The 24,810-nt window shown below is 49.0% G+C and overlaps 1 protein-coding gene across 4 annotated transcripts in view; it reads left to right on the top strand.

Annotated features, from left to right (window-relative positions):
* The first annotated feature begins 16,447 nt into the window (after positions 1 to 16,447).
* ATP2B1 (ATPase plasma membrane Ca2+ transporting 1) overlaps positions 16,448 to 24,810 on the top strand; it is a 105,332-nt gene continuing 96,969 nt past the window's right edge. For 3 of the 4 annotated variants that reach the window (XM_038756026.1, XM_038756024.1, XM_038756027.1), the window contains exon 1: positions 16,448 to 16,489. The gene's annotated coding sequence lies outside the window, so the exon portion shown is untranslated. Of the gene's footprint in view, positions 16,490 to 24,421; positions 24,611 to 24,810 lie in introns of those variants that run through there. The other variant, XM_038756025.1, reaches the window with a different exon arrangement.

Below are 24,810 nucleotides of genomic sequence, written 5' to 3'. Positions count from 1 at the left end.
CCCTGCCCAAAGTGAGCTTACAGGCTAGAGGGAGAGACAGACATTAATATAAATTTTTAAAAAATACGGCTGGGTGCATCAGTGCTGTGGGGCTGAGGGAGGGGTGGAAAAAGGGGGCAAACTGGAGTGCAAGGGCGATAGAGAAGAGGAAATGAGGGCTTAGTCGAGGAAGGCTTCTTGGAGATGTGCCTTCAATAAGGCTTTGAAAGTGGAGAGAGAGTGATTGCCTGTCAGATATGAAGAGGGAAAGCATTCCTGGACAGAGGCAGGATGTGCGCAAGAGGGAGAGATCGATCTGATCAAGGTACAGGGGGTAGGTTCGCATAAAAGGGACAAATTGTATGGGCAGGCTGTAGGAGGAAATCAAAGAGAAGGTAGGCTAGGTTAAGGTGAATGAGTGCTTTAAAGCCAATGGTAAGGAGTTCTGTTTGAGGTAGAGGTAGAGGGGCAACCTCTGGAGGTTTTCGAAGAGTCGGAAAATGTGGACTGAATGATTTAGTAAGGGAGGTCAGCAAGGAGGCTGATGCGGTAATCAAGCCGGGATAGGATAAATGCTTGGATTAACGAGGTACCACTTTGGATGGAAAAGGAAGGGTGGATTTTAGTGATGCTATTTGTGATGGTTGAACAGAGACATCATTGAAACAGTCTTAATATGAGTCCCTCTGTGCTTCAAGTTAATGATAATGATGGCATTTATTAAGCGCTTACTATGTGCAAAGCCCTGTTCTAAGCGCTGGGGGGATACAAGGTGATCAGGTTGTCCCACGGGGGGCTCACAGTCTTCATCCCCATTTTACAGATGAGGGAACTGAGGCACAGAGAAGTGAAGTGACTTGTCCAAAGTCACACAGCTGACAGTTGGCAAAGCTGGGATTGAACCCATGACCACTGACTCCAAAGCCCGGGCTCTACGGGAATATCCAATCAATCAATAATAAATCAGTGGTATTTATTGAGCACTTTCTACGTGCAGAGCACTAATTAAGCGCTTGGAGAGGACTGGGCAATACCTTAATTTGGCGGGGTTTGTGGTTAAAATCATTAGAATGCCGATGATTAAGGCTTAAAATACAATTCTGTATATATATAGGTGAATCTGCTTCATACAAAACCATTTATTTATTTTTCTCTCTCAAATCTGTGGAAGCAGGGACAGTGTGGTTTGCCTCAGATGTGTTCTCCCAAAAGTTAATACAGTGTTTTGCTTAGAGTAGGGGTTCAGTACAAAGCAATCCATCAATCTACCAATCAGTAATATTTACTGAGCATTCATTCCATGCAGAGCACTGTACTAAGTGATTGGAAGACTACAGTAGAGTTGGTAGACATAATGGTGACAATCTAGTGGGGTAGGGGGAGGATAATCATCATCATCAATCGTATTTATTGAGCACTTACTATGTGCAGAGCACTGTACTAAGCGCTTGGGAAGTACAAATTGGCAACATATAGAGACAGTCCCTACCCAACAGTGGGCTCACAGTCTAAAAGATAATGTTAACATTATCATTAATAATGGCAATGTTAACAATAATAATAATAATGATAATGGTATTTGTTAAGCACTTACAATGTGCCAAGCACTGTTCTAAGCACTGGGGTAGATACAAGTTAATCAGGTTGTCCCACATGGGCTCACAGTCTTAATCCCCATTTTACAGATGAAGGAACTGAGGCACAGAGAAGTTAAGCGACTTGCCCAAAGGTCACACAGCAGACGAGTGGCAGAGCAGGGATTAGAACCCATGACCACTGACTCCCAAGCCCAGGATCTTGCCACAAAGCCACGCTGTTTCTCATGGGATTATGAGGTAGGAAGAGAAACAGATAATAAAATAAGTGAGAGGTGTAAGGGGGGAAATCCTGTTTAAAGATCTGTACATAAGTGCTTAGGGGGTGAGGACTCAGATCCGGAGGTGACTGAGTGGTGGAGGTAGGGGATTGTAGGGGAGAGGCAGAGAATAGGATGTGGAGATGAGAGAATTACTCAGGTAAGGCTTCCTGGAAGAAATGTGATAATAAGAAGGTTTAGAAGATGGGAAAGGTAGGGGTGATTGGAAATGTGATAATAAGAAGGTTTAGAAGATGGGAAAGGTAGGGGTGATTGGAAATGTGATAATAAGAAGGTTTAGAAGATGGGAAAGGTAGGGGTGATTGGAAATGTGATAATAAGAAGGTTTAGAAGATGGGAAAGGTAGGGGTGATTGATTCCAAGTTCACTGTAGGGAGCGGGTGTGTCTGTCAACTCTGTTTTTTGGGGGGACCGTTAATGGTCTTTGTTAAGCACTTACTACGTGTCAGACACTGTACTGATTACTGGGGAAGATGCAAGTTTATCAGGTTGGACACAGTCCATATTTTACAGGGGGCTCACAATCTTAATCCCCATTTCACTGATGGGGTAACTGAGGCTCAGAGGAATGGCATGGGCAGAATTAGAACCCACGTCCTTTTGATTTCCAGGCCTGTCCACTAGGCCAGCTGCTTTTCTGTTGCTTCCCTCCCAAGTGCTTAGTACAGTGTTCTGCGCATGGTAAGCACTCAATATCACAACTGATTGACTGATGTCTGGGGATAAACCCAAATCAAATGAAATGATCCCAAATAACTTGGCGATAAGACGGCTAAAATATGTTTATTCTATATGCACTGGTATCTTTGAATTCAACTAGTTCAATTGCAGTGTCGATGGGACAAATAAGGGACACACAGTCCATGTTCTACAGGGGGCTCACAATCTTAATCCCCATTTTACTGATAGGGTAACTGAGGCTCAGAGGAATGGCACGGGCAGAATTAGAACCCACATCCTTTTGATTTCCAGGCCTGTCCACTAGGCCAGCTGCTTTTCTGTTGCTTCCCTCCCAAGTGCTTAGTACAGTGTTCTGCGCATGGTAAGCACTCAATATCACAACTGATTGACTGATGTCTGGGGATAAACCCAAATCAAATGAAATGATCCCAAATAACTTGGCGATAAGACGGCTAAAATATGTTTATTCTATATGCACTGGTATCTTTGAATTCAACTAGTTCAATTGCAGTGTCGATGGGACAAATAAGGGACACACAGTCCATGTTCTACAGGGGGCTCACAATCTTAATCCCCATTTTACTGATAGGGTAACTGAGGCTCAGAGGAATGGCACGGGCAGAATTAGAACCCACATCCTTTTGATTTCCAGGCCTGTCCACTAGGCCAGCTGCTTTTCTGTTTCTTCCCTCCCAAGTGCTTAGTACAGCGTCCTGCGCGCAGTAAGCACTCAATATCACAATTGATTGATGTCTGGGGATAAACCCAAATCAAATGAAATGATCCCAAATAACTTGGCGATAAGACGGCTAAAATATGTTTATTCTATATGCACTGGTATCTTTGAATTCAACTAGTTCAATTGCAGTGTCGATGGGACAAATAAGGGACACACAGTCCATGTTCTACAGGGGGCTCACAATCTTAATCCCATTTTACTGATGGGGTAACTGAGGCTCAGAGGAATGGCACGGGCAGAATTAGAACCCACATCCTTTTGATTTCCAGGCCTGTGCTCTATTCACTAGGCCAGCTGCTTTTCTGTTGCTTACCTCCCAAGTGCTTAGTACAGTGTTCTGCGCACGGTAAGCACTCAATATCACAACTGATTGACTGACGTCTGGGGAGAAACCCAAATCAAATGAAATGATCCCAAATAACTTGGCGATAGGACGGCTAAAATATGTTTATTCTATATGCACCGGTATCTATGAATTCAACTAGTTCAATTGCAGTGTCGATGGGACACATAAGGAACATTTCCTCGATCAATCATTAGAAACACCATAAGTAATCCGGTGTCTAATGTAATGGATACATAATGAAATAATGGATGCATCTCTATGTTATTCAGAATCATTTTTAATTCCATTTTCAGCAACTATATTTTCAACATTATTTGAATAGACAGAAACTGAACATTTAAAACGTGACACTTGGCAACTTCCCTCACTACGTCCACCAACGTAATTTTAGTAACACACATTCATACAGAAGAAAGGTAAATGCAGGGCTCTGCCCACTTTAAGCGCTCAATGAATACCACCAATTGAAGGACCATATTTGTTGTAAAATCGAGGTTACGAATCGCCTGTAATTATTGTTCTAAAATTACGGTCACAATATTTTAGGGACATTCATATGTCATTTTGAACGGCAACCAACAATACAAATGCATTCCAATTAAATCCATTATGCATTTTCCTAGGGTGCCGTGGTAATGAGTCATACAAACTTTATTGTCAATTCTTGATTAAAGGAGAATGTATAATTGATTTTTTTTCTTTCTGAGACTCCTTCTTGGATGAAAAGCAGGAAAGGAGTCAATTATTCCTTAATGTCTCTGAACCTTTCAGAACAATTTTAGGGGGTGAAAAAAATTGACGTTTACCAAAATAACAATGCACTCAATCTACTTTCCTGCCAAAGAGCTTTGATAAGTGGCATGGCTTAGTGGAAAGAGCTCGGGCTTGGGAGTCTGAGGTCATGGGTTCTAATCCTGGCTCTGCCAGTTGTCAGCCGCGTGACTTTGGAGAAGTCACTTCACTTCTCTGTGCCTCAGTGACCTCCTCTGTAAAATGGGGATTCAGACTGTGAACCCCGCATGGGACTTGGCACGTAGTAAGCGCTTCACAAATACCATCATTATTATTAGTATTATTAAATGGCATGACGAGAGATAGAAATCTACAGTCCCACACGAAATCATTCTTTCACGGTAATCCAAAACAGGAAGTGCTTTATTATTATTCTACCCCCAAATAGGAAGTGCTTTATTATTATTCTGCCCCCAAATAGGAAGTGCTTTATTATTATTCTGCCCAATGCCAATTTTTGCAAGTCAGGGTAAAGCTAGGAAAGTTGGTGTTGTCCTAAGGGAATACAGAGTTTGAACCACGGGAGATCCATACCCTGACTTAGATAAAAAGATTAATTCTTCATTCTCCCAGCAGAACAGAGCAAGGGAAGGAAGTATGGCTCTAAGCGATTGTTAAACATATTTTTATAAAAATAAATGCTATTTTAATGTACACAGTAGCAAAGCAACACTTTACATTTCCGCCTGCCCGTTGGCTCTTGGATGGATACCAACATTCATTTGGCCTGCCCCGGAGCTAAAACAAGTGAATTCTGCAGAACTCATCTTTGGCTTTCATAAAACCGCACAGCATTGTGTTTGAAAACATAAATTTGCCATCTGTCCTGAGTCACACTGGTGAGGCCTCTGTAGCTGAGACTGAGTGAAAGCAACGAGGCAAAGACGGAGCACGGTATATTCGAATACATTCGAGTTGTTTTAATGAGAAGCAAGCGTGGCTAGCGGAGAGCCTGCGTCTGGGAGGACTTGGGTTCTAACTCCAGCTCCACCATGTGCTTACCGTGTGACCCTGGGCAAGTCACTTACCTCCACTGTGCCTCAGTTTCCGCGTTTGTAAAACGGGGAGTTAATCAACCAGTTGCGTTTAGTGAGTGCCTAGTTTGTGCAGAGCACTGTACCAAGCGCTTGAGAGAATATGGTACACCGGAGTTGGTAGACACATTTCCTGCCTAGGAAGATCTGTACTACCTCCCCGTTCACTGTGAGCCCCAAGTGGGACGGGGCCGCAACAATCAATCAAATCAGACTTACTGAGTGCTGACTGTGTGCAGAGCACTGTTCTAAGCATCTGGGAGAGTACAATATAATAATAATAATAATCATGGCATTTATTAAGCGCTTACTATGTGCAAAGCACTGTTGTAAGCGCTGGGGAGTTTACAAGGTGATCAGGTTGTCCCACGTGGGGTTCACAGTCTTAATTTGATTTAATAATAATTTAATTTAATTCAATAATAATAATAATGGCATTTATTAAGTGCCTACTATGTGCAAAGCACTGATCTAAGGCCTCCTCCAGGAGGCCTTCCCAGACTGAGCCCCCCTCCCTCTCCCCCTCCATGCTCCCCGCCTTACCTCCTTCCCTTCCCCACAGCACCTGTATATATGTATATATGTTTGTACGTATTTATTACTCTATTTATTTATTTTACTTGTACGTATCTATTCTATTTATTTTATTTTGTTAATATGTTTTGTTTTGTTCTCTGTCTCCGCCTTCTAGACTGTGAGCCCACTGTTGCGTAGGGACCGTCTCTATATGTTGCCAACTTGTACTTCCCAAGCGCTTAGTACAGTGCTCTGCACACAGTAAGCGCTCAATAAATACAATTGATTGATTGATTGATTGATCTAAGCGCTGGGGAGGGTACAAGGTGATCAGGTTGTTCCATCGGTGGGCTCACAGTCTTAATCCCCATTTTACAGATGAGGTCACTGAGGTCCAGAGAAGTTAAGTGACTTGCCCAAAGCCACACAGCTGACAACTGGCAGAGCCTGGGTTTGAACTCATGACCTCTGACTCCAAACCCCGGGCTCTTTCCACTGAGCCATGCTGCTTCTCTTAGCCATGCTGCTTCTCTTATTTATTAAGTGCTCAATAAATATGACGGATTGGCTGATCGAGTTTAAGCTACTTGGGGGCAGGGTCTGTTGCTCGGTTGGTGCGGTGTTTTTGGCCTTAAGTTGAACGTCTTACCGGCAGTTGTGGCAGTCTCCCCAAGCCCAATAATAATAATAATAATAACGATAATAATTATAATAATAGCATTTATTAAGCGCTTACTGTGTGCAAAACACTGTTCTAAGTGCTGGGGAGGTTACAAGGTGATCAGGTTGTCCCTCAGGGGGCTCACAGTCTTAATCTCCATTTTACAGATGAGATAACTGAGGCCCAGAGAAGTGAAGTGACTTGCCCAAAGTCACACAGCTGACGATTGGCGGAGCCCGTGTTTGAACCCATGACCTCTGACTCCGTGCTCTTTCCACTGAGCCACGCTGCGTCTCTTATTTATTAAGCGCTCAATAAATACGACTGATTGGCTGATGGAGTTTAAGCTCCTCGGGGGCAGGGGCTGTTGGCTCGGTGTTTTTGGCCTTACGTTGAACAGCTCCCCAGTGACCTGGCCGGGGCTAGAAGCCCCCCACCCATCCTCCTCAGCTGCTGCTGCTGCTCCATCATTCATTCAATCGTATTTATTGAGCGCTTACTGTGTGCAGAGCACTGTACTAAACGCTTGGGAAGTACAAGTTGGCAACAAATAGAGACAGTCCCTACCCGACAGCGGGCTCACAGTCTAGAGTCACCCAGCATTGACATCCCTGGGTTGGAAGCCCCCCAACCTTCTCAGTTGCTGCAGCTGTAGACCCCCAACCTTGGCAGCTATGGGTTAGAAGCCCCCCACCCCTTTCAGCTGCTGCAGCTGCAGACCCCTAGCCTTGGCAGCTCCGCATTAGAAGCCCCCCACCCCTTTCAGCTGCTGCAGCTGTAGACCCCCAGCCTTGGCAGCTCCGCATTAGAAGCCCACCACCCCTTTCAGCTGCTGCAGCTGTAGACCCCCAGCCTTGGCAGCTCCAGGTTGGAAGCCCCCCACCCCTTTCAGCTGCTGCAGCTGTAGACCCCCAGCCTTGGCAGCTCCGGGTTAGAAGCCCCCCACCCCTTTCAGCTGCTGCAGCTGTAGACCCCCAGCCTTGGCAGCTCCAGGTTGGAAGCCCCCCACCCCTTTCAGCTTTTGCAGCTGTAGACCCCCAGCCTTGGCAGCTCCGGGTTAGAAGCCCCCCACCCCTTTCAGCTGCTGCAGCTGTAGACCCCCAGCCTTGGCAGCTCCGAAGCCCCCACCCCTCCCAGCTGCTGCAGCTGAGCCCAGATTGAGCCCCCCTTTTTTCCTCTCCTCCTCCTCCCCAGACCCCCCCGCCCTACTCCCTTCCCCTCCCCACAGCACTTATATATATTTGCACATATTTATTACTCTTATTGGTACATATTTATTACTCTATTTTATTAAGGATGTGTATATAGCTATAATTCTATTTATTCTGATGGTATTGACACCTGTGTACTTGTTTTGTTTTCCGTCTCCTCCTTCTAGACTGTGAGCCCGTTGTTAGGTAGGGACCGTCTCTGTACGTTGGTGATTTGTATTTCCCAAGCGCTCAGTACTGTCCTCTGCAAACAGTAAGCGCTCAATAAATACGATTGAATAAATGAATGAATGCAGCTCCAGACTCCAGCATTGACAGCTCCGGGTTGGAAGCCCCCCACTCCTCTCAGCTGCTGCAGATCCAGGCTCCCTGCATTGACAGCTCAGCGTTGGAAGCCCCCCACCCTTCTCAGCCGCCGCAGCTGCAGACCCCCAGCATTGACAGCTCAGGGATAGAAGCCCCCCACCCCTCTCAGCTGCTGCAGCTGCAGACCCCCAACCTTGGCAGCTCCGGGTTAGAAGCCCCCCACCCTTCTCAGCTGCTGCAGCTGCAGACCCCCAGCATTAACAACTCCGGGTTAGAAGCCCCCCACCCCTCTCAGCTGCTGCAGCTGCAGACCCCCAGCATTGACAGCTCAGGGATAGAAGCCCCCCACCCCTCTCAGCTGCTGCAGCTGCAGACCACCAACCTTGGCAGCTCCGGGTTAGAAGCCCCCCACCCCTCTCAGCTACTGTAGCTCCAGACTCCAACACTGACAGTTCCGGGTTAGAAGCCCCCCACTCTTCTCAGCTGCTGCAGCTCCAGACTCCAACACTGACAGTTCCGGGTTAGAAGCCCCCCACTCTTCTCAGCTGCTGCAGCTCCAGACTCCAGCACTGACACTTCAGGGTTAAAAGCCTCCCACCCTTCTCAGCTGCTGCAGCTGCAGCCCCCCAGTATTAGCAGTTCCGAGTTAGAAGCCCCCCAATCCTCTCAGCTGCTGTAGCTCCAGACCCCCAGCATTAACAGCTCCGGGTTAGAAGCCCCCCAACCCTCTCAGCTGCTGTAGCTCCAGACCCCCAGCATTAACAGCTCCGGGTTAGAAGCCCCCACTCCTCTCAGCTGCTGCAGCTGCAGACCTCCAACCTTGACAGCTCTGGGTTAGAAGCCCCCCACCCCTCTCAGCTGCTGCAGCTCCAGACTCCAATACTGACAGTTCAGGGTTAGAAGCCCCCCACCCTTCTCAGCTGCTGCAGCTGCAGACCCCCAGCATTAACAATTCCGGGATAGAAGCCCCCCACTCCTCTCAGCTGCTGCAGCTCCAGGCTCCCAATCTTGGCAGCTCCGGGTTAGAAGCCCCCCACCCTTCTCAGCTGCTGCAGCTCCAGACTCCAATACTGACAGTTCAGGGTTAGAAGCCCCCCACCCTTCTCAGCTGCTGCAGCTGCAGACCCCCAGCATTAACAACTCCGGGTTAGAAGCCCACCACCCTTCTCAGCTGCTACAGCAGCAGATCCCCAACCTTGGCAGCTCCAGACCCCCAGCCTTGAGCAGTAATGGGTGGAAGGGGAGTGGGAGGGAGGATCCAGGCTGGGGGGCTTAGTGTTTTCCTTTCATTCATTCATTCATTCATTCATTCATTCATTCATTCATTCAATCAATCAATCGTATTTATTGAGCACTTACTGTGTGCAGAGCACTGTACTAAGCGCTTGGGAAGTACAAGTTGGCAACACATAGAGACAGTCCCTACCCAACAGTGGGCTCACAGTCACAGCGCTTGGAAAGTACAGTTCATTCATTCAATCATATTTATTGAGAGCTTAATTTAGTTCAATTGCATTTATTGAGCACTTACTGTGTGCAAAGCACTGTACTAAGCGCTTGGGAAGTACACCTCCTCCTCATTCATTCATTCTATTGAGCACCTACTGTGTGCAGAGCACTGTACTAAGCGCTTGGAAAGTACAGTTCATTCATTCAATCATATTTATCCAGCACTTACTTTCATTCAGTTGTATTTATTGAGCGCTTACTGGGTGCAGGGCGCTGGACTAAGCGCTTGGGAAGTACAAATCGGCAGCATAGACAGTCCCTACCCAACAACGGGCTTACAGTCTAGACTGTGTGCAGAGCTCCGGGCTAAGCGCTCGGAAAGTACAGTTCATTCATTCAATCGTATTTACTGAGAGCTTAATTTCGTTCAATCGTATTTATTGAGCACTTACTGTGCGCAGAGCACTGGACTAAGCACTTGGGAAGTACAGGTCGACAACATAGAGAGATGGTCCCTACCCAACAACGGGCTTGCAGCCTAGACTGTGCAGAGCACTGTACTAAGCGCTTGAGAAGGACAATTTGGAAACATTCACTGATTCAGTCAATCGTATTTATTGAGCGCTTACTGTGTGCAGAGCACTGTACTAAACGCTTGGGAAGTACAAGTTGGCAACATAAAGAGACGGTCCCTACCCAACAACGGGCTCACAGTCTAGAAGGGGGAGACAGAGAACAAAATGGGGGGAGAGGGGGTCCCCTTAAATCAGTCTAGGCTACGTCTTCATGCGGGCAGGGGACCCCACCCCGGGACAGAGAAGCAGGGTGGCTCAGTGGAAAGAGCGGGGGCTTGGGAGTCAGAGGTCGTGGGTTCTAATCCCGACTCTGCACCTTGTTGGCTGTGTGACTTTGGGCAAGTCACTTAACCTCTCTGTGCCTCAGTTCCCTCATCTGGAAAATGGGGATTAATAACGATTAATAATATTAATGATGGTATTAGTTAAGTGCTTACTATGTGCAAAGCACTGTTCTCAGCGCTGGGCAAGACTGGGAGCCCCACGTGGGACCACCCGATTACCCGGTATCTCCCCCAGCGCTTAGGACAGTGCTTTGCACATAGTAAGCGCTTAACAAATGCCATTATTATTATTATCTTGTATCTCCCCCAGCGCTCAGAACAGTGCTTGGCACACAGGGCATGGCTCAGTGGCAAGAACCCGGGCTTTGGAGTCAGAGGTCATGGGTTCAAATTCCGGCTCCACCACTTGTCAGCCGTGTGACTTTGGGCAAGTCACTTCCCTTCTCTGGGCCTCAGTTCCCTCATCTGGAAAATGGGGATGAAGGCTGTGAGCCCCCCCTTGGGACAACCTGATCGCCTTGTAACCTCCCCAGCGCTTAGAACAGTGCTTTGCACATGGTTAGCACTTAATAAATGCCATTATTATTATTATTATTATTCTCTGGGCCTCAGTTTCCTCATCTGGAAAATGGGGATGAAGACTGTGAGCCCCCATGGGACAACCTGATCACCTTGTAGCCTCCCCAGCGCTTAGAACGGTGTTTTGCACATAGTAGTGCTCAATAAGTGCCATCAGTGTTATAGTAAGCGCTTAACAATGCGCAGCATATAGTAAGTGCTTAACAAATACCACAATCATTATTATTATTATTACGGGCAAGGCCCCAGGCAGGCCCCCTTTGCCCTACCTCCTTCCCCTCCCCACAGCACTTGTATATATTTGTACATATTTATTAATTGATTTATTTTACTTGTACATATTTACTACTCTATTTTATTAATGATGTGCATGTAGCACATCTATTTACTCTGACGGTTTGGACACCTGTCCACCTGTTTCGTTTTGTTGTCTGTCTCCCCCTCCTAGACTGTGAGCCCGCTGTTGGATAGGGACCGTCTATGTTACCGACTTGTACTTCCCAAGCGCTTAGTACAGAGCTCTGCACACAGTAAGCGCTCAATAAATACGATTGAATGAATGAATGAATGAGCCGAGCTCTTGGGATTGCACAAAAGGGTAAGCAGACATGAAGACTTTGTATGTATTTATTACTCTATTTTACTTGTACACATTTATTCCGTTTATTTTATTTTGTTAATATGTTTTGTTTTGTTGTCTGTCTTCCCCTTCCAGACTGTGAGCCCACTGTTAGGTAGGGACCGACTCTATATGCTGCCAACTTGTACTTCCCAAGCGCTTAGTACAGTGCTCTGCACACAGTAAGAGCTCAATAAATACGACTGAATGAATTGTACTTCCCAATTGCTTAGCACAGTGCTCTGCACACAGTAAGCGCTCAATAAATACGATTGAATGAATGAATGATAGTACACCTCAAGTAGGAGGAAGGAAAATGGAAGAAGTGGTGAATAATTAGAAAACACTCTGTTAGCTTCAGCCCCTAGTGTGATTGTTTTGTTGTCCGTCTCCCACTTCTAGACTGTGAGCCCATTGTTGGGTGGGGACCGTCTCCATATGTTGCCTGCTTGGACTTCCCTAAGCGCTTAGTACAGAGCTCCGCACACAAGTAAGCGCTCAAATATGAATGAATGAATGAACACAAATTGTGATTATTATCATTACTGAGCGCAGCGCTGTGCACACAGTTAGTGCCCAGTGGGTCCCAGTGATGGACTGAGGAGTTCGGGGGGGCAGGAGGACTATTGATGATGATGATGATGATGATGATCTCTCTCTCTCTCTCTCTCTCTCTCTCTCTCATCCCCTCAGGCCGAGAAGATGTCTCGGTCCCGAGGAGTTCTGGAGGGGAGGAGAATTATTGATGATGATGATGATGACGATGATGACGATGATGATCTCTCTCGTCCCCTCAGGCCGAGAAGATGTCTCGGTCCCGAGGAGTTCTGGGGGGGAGGAGGATTATTGATGATGATGATGATGATGATGATGACGATGATCAATCAATCAATCAATCGTATTTATTGAGCGCTTACTACGTGCAGAGCACTGTACTAAGCGCTTGGGAAGTACAAATTGGCAACACATAGAGACAGTCCCTACCCAACAGTGGGCTCACAGTCTAAAAGGGGGAGACAGAGAACAAAACCAAACATACTAACAAAATAAAATAAATAGAATAGATATGTACAAGTAAAATAAGTAAAAGATGTCTCGGTTCCGAGGAGTTCTGGGGGGGAGGAGAATTATTGATGATGATGATGATGAAGATGACGATGATGATCTCTCTCGTCCCCTCAGGCCGGGAAGATGTCTCGGTCCCGAGGAGTTCTGGGGGGGAGTAGAATTATTGATGATGATGATGATGACGATGATGATCTCTCTCGTCCCCTCAGGCCGGGAAGATGTCTCGGTCCCGAGGAGTTCTGGGGGGGAGGAGGATTATTGATGATGATGATGATGATGATGATGATGATGATGATGATGATTCTCTCTCTCTCTCTCTCTCTCTCTCTCCCTCTCCCATCCCCTCGGGCCGGAAAGATGTCACGGTCTCAGGAGTTCTGGGGGGTGAAGAGGATTATTGATGATGATGATGATGATGACGACAGCGTGGCTCAGTGGCAAGACCACGGGCTTTGGAGTCAAGAGGTCATGGGTTCAAATCCCGGCTCTGCCAATTGTCAGCTGCGTGACTTTGGGCAAGTCACTTCACTTCCCTGCGCCTCAGTGACCTCATCTGTCAAATGGGGATTAAAAGTGTGAGCCCACCGTGGGGCAACCTGATCACCTTGTAACCTCCCCAGCGCTTAGAATAGTGCTTTGCACATCGTAAGTGCTTAATAAATGCCATTATTATGATGATCTCTCCCTCTCTCTCTCTCCCTCCCTCCCGTCCCCTCAGGCCGGAAAGATGTCTCGGTCTCGAGGAGTTCTGGGCGGGGAGGAGGATTATTGATGATGATGATGACAGCGTGGTTCAGTGGCAAGACCACGGGCTTTGGAGTCAAGAGGTCATGGGTTCAAATCCCGGCTCTGCCAATTGTCAGCTGCGTGACTTTGGGCAAGTCACTTCACTTCTCTGCGCCTCAGTGACCTCATCTGTCAAATGGGGATTAAAACTGTGAGCCCACCGTGGGGCAACCTGATCACCTTGTAACCTCCCCAGCGCTTAGAACAGTGCTTTGCACATCGTAAGCGCTTAATAAATGCCATTATTATATTATGATGATTTCTCTCTCTCTGTCTCTCCCTCCTTCTCCCTCCCTCGCGTCTCCTCAGGCCGGGAAGGTGTCTCGGTCCCGAGGAGTTATGGGGGGGGCAGGGAGGAGGATTATTGATAATGATGATGATCGATATCGATCTCTCTCTCTCTCTCTCCCCTTTCCTCGCGTCCCCTCAGGCCGGGAAGATGCCTTGGTCCCAAGGAGTTCTGGGGGGCGGGGGGGGGGGGGGAGGAGGATTATTGATGATAATGATGATGATCGATATCAATTTCTCTCCCTCTCTCTCCTTTCCTCGCGTCCCCTCAGGCCGGGAAGATGTCTCGGTCCCGAGGAGTTCTGGGGGAGGGGGGGAGGAGGAGGATTATTGATAATGATGATGATCGATATCGATCTCTCTCTCTCCCTTTTCCTCGCTTCCCCTCAGGCCGGGAAGATGTCTCGGTCCCGAGGAGTTCTGAGGGGGGGAGGGAGGATTATTGATGATGATCGATCAATCTTTCTTCGCGTCCACTCAGGCCGGGAAGATGTCTCGGTCCCGAGGAGCTCTGGGGGGAGGGGGGGGATTATTGATAATGATGATGATCATCTAAAAGATTATCTTTTAGACTGTGAGCCCACTGTTGGGTAGGGACTGTCTCTATATGTTGCCAACTTGTCCTTCCCAAGCGCTTAGTACAGTGCTCTGCACACAGTCAGCGCTCAATAAATACGAATGATTGATTGATCGATCGATATCGATCTCTCTCCCTCTCTCCTTTCCTCGCTTCCCCTCAGAGCGGGAAGATGCCTCGGTCCCGAGGAGTTCTGGGGGGAGGGGGAGGATTATTGATAATGATGATGATCAGTATCGATCTCTCTCTCTCCCCTTTCCTCTTGTCCCCTCAAGCTGGGAAGATGTCCCGGTCCCGAGGAGTTCGGGGGGGGGGGGGGGGGGAGGGAGGGGGATTGGAAGGATTATTGATGATGATCGATCGAACTTTCTTCGCGTCCCCTCAGGCCGGTCCGGGAAGATGTCTCGATCCAGGGGAGTTCTGGAGGGGGGGAGGAGGATTATTGATAATGATGATGATCGATATCGATCTCTCTCCCTCTCTCCTTTCTTCGCTTCCCCCCAGGGCGGGAAGATGCCTCGGTCCCGAGGAGCTCTGGGTGGGGGGAGGATTATTGATAATGATGATGATCGATATCGATCTCTCTCCTTTCTTCGCTTCCCCTAAGGGAGGGAAGATGCCTCGGTCCCGAGGAGCTCGGGGGGGGGGGAGGATTATTGATAATGATGATGATAGATATCGATCTCTCTCTCTCCCCTTTCCTCGCGTCCCCTCAGGCCGGGAAGATGTCTGGATTCCGAGGAGTTCTGGGGTGGGGGGGAGGATTATTGATAATGATGATGATCGATATCGATCTCTCTCCCTCTCCCCTTTCCTCGCGTCCCCTCAGGCCGAGAAGATGTCTCGGTCCCGAGAACTTCTGGGGGTGGAGGGAGGATTATTGATGATGATCGATCGATCTTTCTTCGCGTCCCCTCAGGCCGGGAAGATGTCTCGGTCCCGAGAACTTCTGGGGGGGGAGGGAGGATTATTGATGATGATCGATCGATCTTTTTTCGCGTCCCCTCAGGCCAGGAAGATGTCTCGGTCCCGAGGAGTTCGGGGGGTGGGAGGATTATTGATAATGATGATCGATATCGATCTCTCTCCCTCTCTCCTTTCCTCGCGGCTCCTCAGGCCGGGAAGATGTCTCGGTCCCGAGGAGTTCGGGGGGGGGAGGAGGAGGATTATTGATAATGACGATCGATATCGATCTCTCTCCCTCTCTCCTTTCCTCGCTTCCCCTTAGGGCGGGAAGATGCCTCGGTCCCTACGAGTTCTGGGGGAAGGGGGAGGATTATTGCTAATGATGATGATCGATATAGATCGATATCGATCTCCCCTTTCCTCGCTTCCCCTCAGGCCGGGAAGATGTCCCGGTCCCGAGGAGTTCTGGGGGGGGGGGGAGGAGGATTATTGATGATGATCGATCGATCTTTCTTCGCGTCCCCTCAGGCCGGGAAGATGTCTCGGTCCCGGAGGGGTGGGGGGGAATTATTGATAATGATGATGATCGATATCGACCTCTCTCTCTCCTTTCCTCGCGTCCCCTCAGGCCGGTCCCGAGGGGAGGGGGAGGATTATTGATGATGATCGATCGATCGACCTCTCTCTGCCCCGTCCCCTCAGGCCGGGAGGAGTCTCGTCCCCGCGCGCAGGCGCGCCCCCGCCTCCCCTGACGTCATGGAAACACCTACGTCAGCGCCTCCCGGCCAATGGGAGAGCCGAAGGGCGGGGCGGGCGCGCCCCCCCCGCCCCCGCCGACCTCGCGTGCGCGCGCCGCGGCACGTGACCGAGCCCGGCGAGGGCGCTCGGAGCGGGAGCGGGGCCGGGGCCGGGGGCGCGCGCGCGCGGCGCGGGTGCACGCGTGGGGTGCGGGGGGCGCGCGCGCGCGCTCTCTCGCGGGGGCGGGAGCTCGCCCCGGCCGGCCCGCTCCCGCGCTGCCCGTCGGTGCCCGTCGGAGGAGCCGGGAGGGAAGGACGGAGAGGACCGCTGGACCACAACGAAGGAGCAGAAGGGAGAAGGAAGAAGGAGAAGGAAGGAGGAGAAGGAGGAGGAGGGAGAAGGGCGCGCCGCCCTGTGCCCGGCCCTGCCCGCCCCCTCCCCTCCCCTCCCCTCCCCCGACGGCGAGCGCCGCGGCCCGGGTGAGTGCGGGGGGCCAGGGCACCGACCGACCCCCTTGCAGCGGCTGCATCACCCCCCCCCCCATCCCCATCCCCTCCCAACCGCTCAGTACACTGCCCCCGGCCGCCAGCCGCACGATACGTGCCGCTGAATGAATGCAGGACGGGCTCCTGGGCTGCCACCCCGCTCTTGGGGAGGGACCGTCTCTCTGTGTTGCCGGCTTGCCCTGCCCAAGCGCTCAGTACGGTGCCCCTGTCCCTGGAAGGCGCCCAGTACGTGCCGGTGAATGAATGCAGGACGGTCTCCTAGGCGGCGAACCCGCTGTTGGGGAGGGACCGTCTCTCTATGTTGCCACCTTGTCCTTCCCAAGCGCTTAGTATGATCCCGGTAGGCGCCCACTACGTGCCGGTGAATGAATGCAGGACGGTCTCCTAGGCTGCCACCCCGCTGTTGGGGAGGGACCGTCTCTAGATGTTGCCGGTTTGTCCTTCCCAAGCGCTCAGTACAGTGTCCTGTCCCTGGAAGGTGCTCAGTATGTGTCGGTGAATGAATGCATGACGGTCTCCTAGGCTGCCACCCCGCCGTTGGGGAGGGGCCGTCTCTAGATGTTGCCGGCTTGGCCTTCCCAAGCGCTCAGTACGGTGCCCTGCCCCTGGAAGACGCCCAGTATGTGCCGGTGAATGAATGCATGACCGTCTCCTAGGCTGCCACCTCGCTGTTGGGTAGGGACCGTCTCTCTATGTTGCCGGCTTGTCCTGCCCAACCGCTCAGTACAGTGCCCTGTTCCTGGAAGGTGCCCAGTATGTGCCGGTGAATGAATGGATGACAGTCTCCTAGGCTGCCACCCCGCTGTTGGGGAGGGGCCGTCTCTAGATGTTGCCGGCTTGGCCTGCCCAAGCGCTCAGTACGGTGCCCCTGTCCCTGGAAGGCGCCCAGTACGTGCCGGTGAATGAATGCAGGACGGTCTCCTAGATTGTGAGCCCGCTGTTGGGGAGGGACCGTCTCTAGATGTTGCCACCTTATCCTTCCCAAGCGCTTAGTATGATCCCGGTAGGCGCCCACTACGTGCCGGTGAATGAATGCAGGACGGTCTCCTAGGCTGCCACCCCGCTGTTGGGGAGGGACCGTCTCTAGATGTTGCCGGTTTGTCCTTCCCAAGCGCTCAGTACAGTGTCCTGTCCCTGGAAGGCGCCCACTACATGCCGGTGAATGAATACATGACAGTCTCCTAGGCTGTGATCCCGCGGTTGGGGAGGGACCGTTTCTAGATGTTGCCGGTTTGTCCCTCCCAAGCGCTCAGTACAGTGCCCTGCCCCTGGAAGGTGCCCAGTATGTGCCGGTGAATGAATGCATGATAGTCTCCTAGGCTGCCACCCCACTGTTGGGGAGGGACCGTCTCTATATGTTGCCAACTTGTCCTTCCCAAGCGCTTAGTATGATCCCGGTAGGCGCCCACTACGTGCCGGTGAATGAATGCAGGACGGGCTCCTAGGCTGCCACCCCGCTCTTGGGGACGGACCGTCTCTAGATGTTGCCGGCTTGTCCTGCCCAAGCGCTCAGTACAGTGACCTGCCCCCGGAAGGCGCCCACTACATGCCGGTGAATGAATTCATGACAGTCTCCTAGGCTGCGAGCCCGCTGTTGGGGAGGGACCGTCTCTAGATGTTGCCACCTTGTCCTGCCCAAGCGCTTAGTATGATCCCGGTAGGCGCCCACTACGTGCCGGTGAATGAATGCAGGACGGTCTCCTAGGCTGCCACCCCGCTGTTGGGGAGGGACCGTCTCTCTATGTTGCCGGCTTGTCCTGCCCAAGCGCTCAGTACAGTGCCCTGTTCCTGGAAGGTGCCCAGTATGTGCCGGTGAATGAATGCATGATAGTCTCCTAGGCTGTGAGCCCACTGTTGGGGAGGGACCGTCTCTAGATGTTGCCGGTTTGCCCTTCCCAAGCGCTCAGTACAGTGCCCTGCCCCTGGAAGGTGCCCAGTATGTGCCGGTGAATGAATGCATGACAGTCTCCTAGGCTGCCACCCCACTGTTGGGGAGGGACCGTCTCTATATGTTGCCAGTTTGACCTTCCCAACCGCTCAGTTCAGTGCCCTGCCCCTGGAAGGCGCCCACTACGTGCCGGTGAATGAATGCATGACAGTCTCCTAGGCTGCGACCCCGCTGTTGGGGAGGGACCGTCTCTCTATGTTGCCGGTTTGCCCTTCCCAAGCGCTCAGTACGGTGCCCTGTCCCTGGAAGGCGCCCACTACATGCCGGTGAATGAATGCATGACGGTCTCCTAGGCTGTGAGCCCGCTGTTGGGGAGGGACCGTCTCTATGTGTTGCCAACTTGTCCTTCCCAAGCGCTCAGTACAGTGTCCTACCCTGCCCCCGGAAGGCGCCCAGTACGTGCCGGTGAACGAATGCATGACAGTCTTCTAGGCTGTGAGCCCGCTGTTGGGGAGGGACTGTCCCTATATGTTGCCAGTTTGTCCTTCCTAAGCGCTTAGTACGGTGCCCTACTCCTGGCAGGCGCCCACTACGTGCCAGTGAATGCCTGACGGTCTCCTAGACTGCGAGCCCGCAGTGGGGTACGGACCGTCTCTATATGTTGCCAACTTGTCCTTCCCAAGCGCTCAGTATAGTGTTCTCCCGGCAGGCGCTCAGTATGTGCCGGTGAATGAGTGTATGACAGTGTCCTAGCCTGTGAGCGCGCTGTTGGGGAAGGACCGTCTCTATATGTTGCCAGCTTGTACTTGCCAAGCGCTCAGTACAGTGCCCTGGTCCTGGCAGGCGCCCACTACGTGCCAATGAATGCGTGACGGTCTCCTAGGCTGTGAGCCCGCTGTTGGGGAGGGATTGTCTCTATATGTTGCCAACTTGTCCTGCCCAAGCGCTCAGTACAGTGCCCTGCCCCTGGAAGGCGCCCAGTATGTGCCGGTGAATGAATACATGACGGTCTCCTAGGCTGTGAGCCCGCTGTTGGGGATGGACCGTCTCTATATGTTGCCAACTCGTCCTTCCCAAGCGCTTAGTACACTGCCCTTCTCCCGGCAGGCGCCCACTACATGCCGGTGGATGAATGCATGACAGTCTCCTAGGCTGCGAGCCCGCTGTTGGGGAGGGACCGTCTCTATATAATGGCATTTGTTAAGCGCTTACTATGTGCAAAGCACTGTTCTAAGCGCTAGCTTGTCCTTCCCAAGCGCTCAGTACAGTGCCTTTCTCCCGGAAGGCGCCCAGTACATGCCGGTGAATGAATGCATGACAGTCTCCTAGACTGTGAGCCCGTTGTTGGGGAGGGACCGTCTCTATATGTTGCCAACTTGTCCTTCCCAAGCGCTCAGTACAGTGCTCTAAGCGGGGGGGAGGGGGGGGGGCGGGGGAGCGGGCTACCGACCGCAGACTCCGGGCTACCGCGGGGGGAGGGCGAGGCAAGCCGGGCTGGGTGCCCTCCCCGTGGGGTACAAGAAGCCAACCTTTGGGGTTCTCCCTCCCCATCGCGCTCTCTTGGGAGTCCGAGGTCGTGGGTTCGAATCCACCCATCAGCTGGGTGGCTTTAGGCGAGTCACTTCACTTCTCTGGGCCTCAGTGACCTCCTCTGCAAAATGGGGATGAAGACTGGGAGCCCCAAGGGGGATCACCTTATACCCCCCCCCCCCCGGTGCTTAGAACAGTGCTTGGCACATAATAAGGGCTTAACAGATGCCATCGTCATTATTATTATTATTATATATGGATGTATATAGAGCGCTTAGGACAGTGTTGGCACATAGCGCTTAACAAATACCATTATATATCTATGTATATGTGTGTACAAAATGCCATCATCATTATTATATATATGACTATAGAGAGAGAGTGCTTTGGACAGTGCTTGGCACATAGTGCTTAACAAATACCATTATATATATATTTATATGTGTGTGTACCAAATGCCGTCATTATTATTATCATATATATGGATATAGAGAGAGAGCGCTTAGGATAGTGTTGGGACATAGCACTTAAACACCATTATGTCTATATTTATATATGTGTGTACAAAATGTCATCATCATTTATATATATATAGAGAGAGAGAGAGAGAGTGCTTTGGACATTGCTTGGCACATAGCGCTTAACAAATACCATTATATATATATATATACATATACATATATATATATATATACATATATATATGTGTGTACCAAATGCCATCATTATTATTATCATATATATGGATGATAGAGAGAGGGCTTAGCAAATACCATTATATATCTATATATGTTTGTACAAAATGCCATCATTATTATATGTATATGAATATATAGAGAGCACTTAGGACAGTGCTTGGCACATAGTGCTTAACAAATACCAGTATATATTTTATATATGTGTGTGTGTACCAAATGCCGTCATTATTATTATATATATGGATATAGAGAGCGCTTAGCAAATACCATTATATAGCTACATATGTATGTACAGAATGCCATCATCATTGTTATATGTATATGAATATAGAGAGAGAGCGCTTAGGACAGTGCTTGGCATATAGCACTTAGCAAATACCATTATATATATTTATATATGTGTGTGTGTGCCAAATGCTGTCATTATTATCATATATATGGATATATAGAGAGAGCGCTTAGGACAGTGCTTGGCACATAGTGCTTAACCAATACCATTATTTTATATATATATATATATATTTATACATATATGTGTGTGTATGTATCTAGTCTTTAAGCCTGGAGGTAGGCAGGGATTGTCTCTCTGTATTGCTGAACTGACCATCCCAAGCGCTTAGTCCAGTGCCCTGCACACAGCAAGCGCTCAGTAAATACGAATGAATGAACATGTGTGCAGATATACATGCGTGTGCACACAGAGCTCTGCACACAGCATTTAAATCAGAACCCACTGCCCCCTTGCTCTCTCCCGGACCAAAGGGCCCCTCCTCGGACACGTTTTCATTCATTCAGTCGCGTTTATTGAGCTCCGACCCTGTGCAGAGCACTGTACTGAGCGCTTAGGTCGCACTGATCCTTCCCCCCACCCCCACGTGTGGGCCTTTTTTATTTTTAAGTTAGTATGCCCGGCCCGTTTGGACTATCAGCTGACCGCCCAGTGAGGCCCAGACCATCTGCCACCTGCTCCGGTCACCTTGGCATTGCAAAATCGGATCAATCGATCGATCCGATCGATCGAAGGGTCGGGAGGAGGTCGAGCTTGTCCCCCCGGGGGACGATAAAACTGCGGTATTGTCCCCTCCCAGGCGCTTACTACAGTGTCCCCCCCCTCCCGTAAGCGCTCAGCAAATATGAACGAAGGAATGACGTGGACATTGTGCAGAGCGCTCTGGTTTGCGGCCAGTTGTAGGGCGTGGGGAGCATCATCATCAATCGTATTTATTGAGCGCTTACTATGTGCAGAGCACTGTACTAAGCGCTTGGGAAGTACAAATTGGCAACATATAGAGACAGTCCCTACCCAACAGTGGGCTCACAGTCTAAAAGGGGGAGACAGAGAACAAAACCAAACATACTAACAAAATAAAATAAATAGAATAGATATGTACAAATAAAATAAATAGAGTAAAAAATATGTACAAACATATATACATATATACAGGGGATGTGTGTGTTTGCTTTGTGAATTGTAGTGCGGTGTGATGAGAACCTGTTTTGCAGCTGAATGCCCTGGGTTCATCGGTCTGGCCTTCAGGGGAATTGGGTGTCCACTCATCCAGTCGTATTTATTGAGCGCCTGCCCTGTGCAGAGCACCGTACTGGACCCACCTCTCTTTTACAGGAAACATTTAGGGTGAAATCTGCCCCCATTTTTGCCTCGGTTGCAACCTGCAGCGGCTTCTCCCCCCCTCCACCTGACTGTAGCACACAGTTCTGCCGTAGTCACACCTTTAACATGAACATTATTTACCTTTAACCTCTATTTAACCTTTAACATTAGTGCAAGGACGCTAATATTTGGGCAATTGGACTTTCCCAGGTCGGTAACCATTCCAGGGCGTGTTCCTATTTGTGGAATTGGACTTGTTCACTGTCACAAAGTATCGCCCAGGGTAGATTTTATTTGCCTTGTTTAGTGAGTGAAGCAAAAATATCTTGCCGTGTGAGCCCGAAATGAAGCAGATTTGTCCTTTTTCTGTGATGTTAGGGTGTGTTCCTATTTGTGGTATTGGACCTGATCACTGTCACAGAGTATCGCCCAGAGTAGATTTTATTTGCCTTGCTTAGTGAGTGAAGCAGAAATATCTTGCCGTGTGAGCCCAAAATGAAGCAGATTTGGCCTTTTTTTTGTGATGTTAGGCTTTTCAGTTCTTGGTGGGGATGGGAAGAGCTTAGGAAGGTACAACAACGGTTTCGGAAGCGTTGAGCTAAAATGCAGCAGGGAATGGCAGGGGCCCCCTGAATGCCATTATCATTTTATTAGCAATGTGATGAAGGGTGTAGGGTATTGACTCCCTGCAGGAGGAAAGGAATTAGGAGCCTGGAGTCTAGGCATAGCAGTCTAAAATTGTGAACCTCTTCAGGGGCCAGGTCTGGGTCTGCTTCCCACCAGCATGCCCTTTCCCGATGCTGGGCATCCAGTAAACACTTAATAAATACTATTTATTATTACAATGATATTTCAGCAATGCTTGAATTCTTTGCTCGCACTATTACTTCTTGAATCCACAAAAAAATTAATATTTTGTGCACTCCTTCTGACAGATTTTAAACCATTTTCCAAGATTAAAATCGTTTATGAAAGCCTGATTAGTTCTTTTTGGAAGTAACTATAGCAACTTTTAGACACGGAAATCAACTTTGTTCCCTGTATGAAGTTTCACAAGACACTTCTTCCCTTGTGCTGTTTAGAATTCTAGCATGAATTGTGGATCGTTAGCAGTTGCAATGGAAGAAATGATTTCCAGTATGATTAAAAAAACCAAAAAAAAAACCACCCAAAAAAGCCTTTGGCAGTTTCTGACTAGATGGAGCCTCAACTAGAGGCTCAGCTTTACCACCTCAATTTAACAAAAGCTTAGTGATAGCTGAATTTATGTCTTTTTTTAATGAAAATTTTTTAAGTAGGGCAAGTGTAGTATTAATAGCATATTCATCTCATTCCTCCCACACAGCTACAGTGTGTTTTGCTTCATGATGCATTTACAAACACAGGTATGGGTTTAATTCAAATAATAATTTGAACCATTCATGAAGTGGGTAGAAGACTCTAGCTGTGGTTTTCTGCCAGAATCTTTGGGCTAATGGACCATACATTCATGATGTAGTCTCTCTCTTTTTTGGGGGGGTTCTTTTTTAAAAAAAAAATTCTCCACTCACAGAGATGAGGGCCATAACCTTTGTTCCCAGATCACTATTGAAAATATCAAAGGTGATAAATAGATCAAATGGCATTATTTGAAGAATTCAATGTCAGTATCAATGGAGTACAGAATTCTGGGCCTTGTATGCATTCGTGGAACATATACATTTAAAACCTGATGAAAATGCAAATCTTTACTTTTCCTCTCTAGGGTATTTTTGAGAAACTGCGGCCTTTTTCGATCAATCTTTCTAACACCTTTAATCTTATCTGCCGCTATATGATAACATTTTGTAACTGGAATAATATATCCTGTCTACCCACTGAAAATGTATCCTGTCTGCTGAAAATATTTTCAGTTAGAGAATTCAAGGTTATTGCGCTATGCCTAAATTGTTAACACGGTAACAGTAATTTTGACGTTCCCATGGATGAGATGCTTTCACACAGGTTGATAAACCCATAAACACAGACTGTTGCGTTGACTAATGAATCAAAACGACTATGCAGCTAGAAAGTTGGAGGCGGGAAGAATACCTGAAATTCTGAATTTTTAACTAGCGAGTTATAGGGAAAAGTGAGCGTTCCAGGGTAGAAATTGTGAGGAAATTAAAGCTGTAAATACCAGTCAGTAGATGAGTGATCAGTTTACTCCAAGAATGCAGGAGGACTAGAGCAATTCCGAGGCAGAGAAACTAAACCACGAATGGGATTAAACCTCCATGAAGAATGGGACCGGATCGCCAGAGACAGGAGCGATACCTCATTGAGTCATTTGAAATAGACTGGGTTAACTGCTGGAAACATTGTAGGAAGCAGACCTGCAGTAATAGGTAACAAATTGATTTCTTCTAGTTCATATTTCTCTGGCTGGTTTACAGTGACTGTGTTATTGTACCTAGACACTCTTTAAAAGGGCCCTGCAGGGTTTAATGCACTGCCCTTCCTTGCATGTTGGTGTCTGCATTTACATTAGATAATAGTATTTTCTGTGAGGCTTTTAGTTTTGTGAATCTCTTTCCACCCGATGTAT

This window comes from Tachyglossus aculeatus, chromosome 14 (assembly GCF_015852505.1).
Source record: "Tachyglossus aculeatus isolate mTacAcu1 chromosome 14, mTacAcu1.pri, whole genome shotgun sequence".
NCBI lineage: Eukaryota > Metazoa > Chordata > Mammalia > Monotremata > Tachyglossidae > Tachyglossus > Tachyglossus aculeatus.
Note: the sequence above shows the minus strand (reverse complement) of the source record. Positions and strands in the feature narration are given on the sequence as shown.